Source organism: Larimichthys crocea, unplaced genomic scaffold (assembly GCF_000972845.2).
Source record: "Larimichthys crocea isolate SSNF unplaced genomic scaffold, L_crocea_2.0 scaffold94, whole genome shotgun sequence".
NCBI lineage: Eukaryota > Metazoa > Chordata > Actinopteri > Sciaenidae > Larimichthys > Larimichthys crocea.
In genome coordinates, this window is record NW_020861274.1 from 257,520 (window position 1) to 261,443 (window position 3,924).

Below are 3,924 nucleotides of genomic sequence, written 5' to 3' on the forward strand. Positions count from 1 at the left end.
TGTTCCCCCAGCCTGACAAGGCGGGTCTGTGACCAGCGCCCTCTGGCTGCAGGACCGGATGGCTGCGTGTCTGTGCTGGGATTACTCAAACCCCCCAGCCCCTGTCCCTGGTTGCTAGTGATGTGTCTCATCTTGTAGAGTGTACTGTATATGTGCTCTAAACTGCTGAGGTGTTTTTGTCCTGCTCCAGAGTGTACTCCTGACAGGACACAGTCTGTGGGTTGTTCTTTTTTTCTCCTCCCCTTCCCCATGTTGTATCCCTTTTTCTTCTTTCCTTTGGCTACCATACACTGTCCTGTCCTCCCCCACTGTCTCATATTACATGTATTATTTTATTGACAGACTGGTTTGTAATTTCGTTGTAATGTACTTGTACTGCTACAATGACAAAATAAAGCCCCTATCATTCATTCATTCATTCATTCAAGACAGTTCGATATCTCTTAGAGTCCGCATAAACAGGGCCTAAGGTGATATTGTTCTGTCCGATATCTCCATGCCATGTCGCTGTTATGTGTTTGTATGTGTTCTGTTTGTGGTTTTGGGCCAAAGACGAACAACATCCAAGAGACCAACAGCAGAAGGAGAAATACAACAAGAAAATAAATGTAAGTACACTTTTTTTTTATTAAGATTTGTTTCAAGTAGTTATGTCATTTACTAAAGACATATTGTTTATGTGTTTGTGTTTTCCCTGTCCTGAAGGGAAAACAGCAAGACGGAATCAACAACATTAAGCTAAGTGCTTTTCTTACATATTCATTTTTTATATTTCATGATTTCTTACAACTGTTTATCTGTAAACCTAAACATTACATTGTTGGTGTTTAGTTTGCTGTACGATTATTCTATCATCTTATTAATGATTTTCTCTCCTTTTTTCTTTTTTTGTTGTTTGTGCATAAATCTGACACCTGATGAACACCATAGAAAGAAGGATAGCAGCAACCCCAAAGACCAAAGTTGGATCATCAGTGAGGACTACAGCAAAGATGGCAGCCGTTCAACCTGTGAAGAATCAGCATTCCAACACAGGGCTTGACGTAAAATCCTAATTATTTAGGACTGCACTTTCATTGCTTTCTATCACATTTTTGTCAGTACTTTGTAAAGATATAGTATCAACAACTTGTCTTTTTTACACTAGAAACTAGATGACAACTAGGAAGAACGCACTGCTGGTGTTAATTTGAGCAAATGTTCTCATACTGTATGTTGCTTTGGTCATAAGATGTCTCTATGTTTTTTTTTTCAAAGACGCCATGTCGCTGTTACATCGTGATTTTGTGCTGAAGGGGAGCAACATCCAAGAGACCAACAGCAGAAGGAGAAACACAGCATGAACAACAAAATAGATTTAAGTACACTTTTTCTTTGAAATAAGATTTGTTTCCAGTACTTTTGTGATTTACTAACGATGTATTGTTTGTAAACAGTGTATTACTACTATTGTGTATTTTTTTTTCATGTCCTGAAGGGGAACAACAAGACGGAATCCACAACATTTAGCTAAGTGCTCTTTTTTCTTCCATTTTTTATATTTCATTTCTGACAAATATAACATATTACATTATTGATGTTTTGTTTGTCGTATGCTTATTCTGTCATCTAATTAATAATTTTCTTTTTCTCTCCTTTTTTCTTTTTTTGTTGTTTTTTGATTGTGCATAAATCTGACACCTGATGAACACCATGCAAAGAAGGAAGGCAGCAACCTCAAAGACAAAAGTCAGATCATCAGCATCAGCAAAGATGGCAGCCGTTCAATCTGTGAAGAATCAGCATTCCAACACAGGGCTTGAGGTAAAATCTTAAAAATTAGTAAAGATTGTACTTTCATTGCCTTCTATCACATTTTTGTCAGTACTTTGTAAACACGTGTATTACAAATGTGGAAACATCTACACTCAACAGTTTACTAACTACTATTATTATTATTATTTGTTTTATTTAAAATTGGTCGCGGCAGATGGCCACCCACCATGATCCGGGTTCTGCTCAAGGTTTCTGCCACAGGCAGTTTTTCCTTGCCACTGTTGCCAAGTGCTTGGTCATGCTGGGAATTGTAATTGTAATGGAGATTTTTCAAACTGTCATCACAGAACTTTATGATTACAATACTATATTAAACACTTTGTTAATATCTTATAATGTTTTCTGGTCATTTCACACTTTATTACAAAATTATATGTTTTCATAGAAATTTCCAGTTGCATCGGACATTTCAGCAGAGGGCATCAACACTGCAGGAAATAAAGTGTATTTCATATCCCTTTTCACAACATTTCTCAGCAAACAGTTAATTTTTAACAGCCGAAATCTTCTCTCATATGAACACCTTGAAAGCTTGATCTGTCACATACCTAAGCAATGGTAGAAGTAATATTCTGTAAACTACTCAACAGTGTCAATGATGTATGGGGAAGAGTCACGGGCCAGAGTCACGCACACTCAAAATTTCTTTAGAAATTTTCTAGTTTAGTGTTCCTGAAAGAGCACACTCTTTAAAACCTCTCGGGCTTATTCCGATTCTTATTGAGTGTGCCTGAAAGCGCACACTATATGTTATCCACCGCACTTATTGAGTGTGCCTGAAAGAGCACACTCTTTAAAACCTCTCTGGCTTTTTCTGCTTATTGAGTGTGCCTGAAGGAGCACACTCTTTAAAACCTCTCGGGCTTCTTCTTCTTATTCTTCGTCTTCCGTTTCTTCCGTGTTTTTTTCGGTTCACTACTCCTCCCAGAGTTTTTGTCGCACATACACAAAACGGATATCAAAACGACCGGCTCGACCAGGAATCGATGGCTATGAATTTTGTGAGAGTTTCGGCAAGTGGTTTTGCCAAAAATCGCCAAAAATCACGGCAAACAACGAATGGGTGTGTATTGCGAGAACTTTCGAGAGCTAGAGTGCATGATGTCATCACTAGAGTGGAGAGGAGAGACAACGATCAGTGAAAAATAAAACGTATTCGACTACCGTGGCCTCAAATGCACCACTACAGACACAATTTATACATAGAAACGTAGGAAAATTTGTCGGCTCACTCACATTTGCCTGCCAAAGCTGTCAGCCTTATAGTTTTGGCGGGAGACGCAAAGATGCGGCAGAAACACCCATCGGCAGCCTCATACACTTCCATGTTAAAAAGGCGGGGAATTTTCTGGAGAAAGGCAGAAGTAACGTTTCCCTGAATTGCTCCTAAGGACACATTTCTTCATTTATCGACACAAAACAAATATGTAGACGATCAGGAAGGGCTCAGCCTTCTTCATGTTAAGCCGGTTCAATGATTGGAATTACGGTTTGGTCAGAGATCCTTCCTCCTCAAGGGAAGGTCTCAGCATTTTCTCTCTGTCTCTGTCAGGATTTCCAACTGACATTCTAACAGGTGCAGCTGATTAGAGTTGGTCCTGGTTGCTTGGCAATCTCAGCCTGCTTGAAGGAGGAGAGGGGGGAGGGGCCAGCAGGCAGAAGCCGAGTGGCCATTTTAGTAGTTCTTGGCACTTAATTTGAACCTGTCTGTGTAAAATGGCAGACAGAGACAGCAGAGCAGCTAGCACGTTAGCTGACAGGCTAAAGACAGGCTATTTGCTAACATTTGATCAGGATTTGTCCTTTAACGTCCACATAAAACAAATTTCGAGGACTGCATTCTTCCACTTACGTAACATCGCTAAAATCAGACGCATTGTCTCAAGCGGATGCAGAAAAACTAGTCCACACATTTGTTACTTCAAGGCTGGACTATTGTAACTCTTTGTTATCAGGCTGCTCTAATAAGTCTCTTAGGACTTTGCAGTTAATTCAGAATGCTGCTGCACGTGTTCTGACAGGAACCAAGATCAGAGATCACATCTCTCCCATTTTGGCTTCCTTGCATTGGCTACCTATTAAATCTAGAACAGAATTTAAAATTCTTCT

The 3,924-nt window shown here is 39.6% G+C and overlaps 1 long non-coding RNA gene across 1 annotated transcript; it reads left to right on the forward strand.

The window, feature by feature from the left end:
- The first annotated feature begins 433 nt into the window (after positions 1-433).
- LOC113745581 (uncharacterized) lies at positions 434-962 on the forward strand. Its single transcript, XR_003462205.1, has 2 exons — positions 434-608; positions 706-962. It is a non-coding gene; the product is annotated as an uncharacterized LOC113745581 (long non-coding RNA).
- The last annotated feature ends 2,962 nt before the right edge of the window (positions 963-3,924 follow it).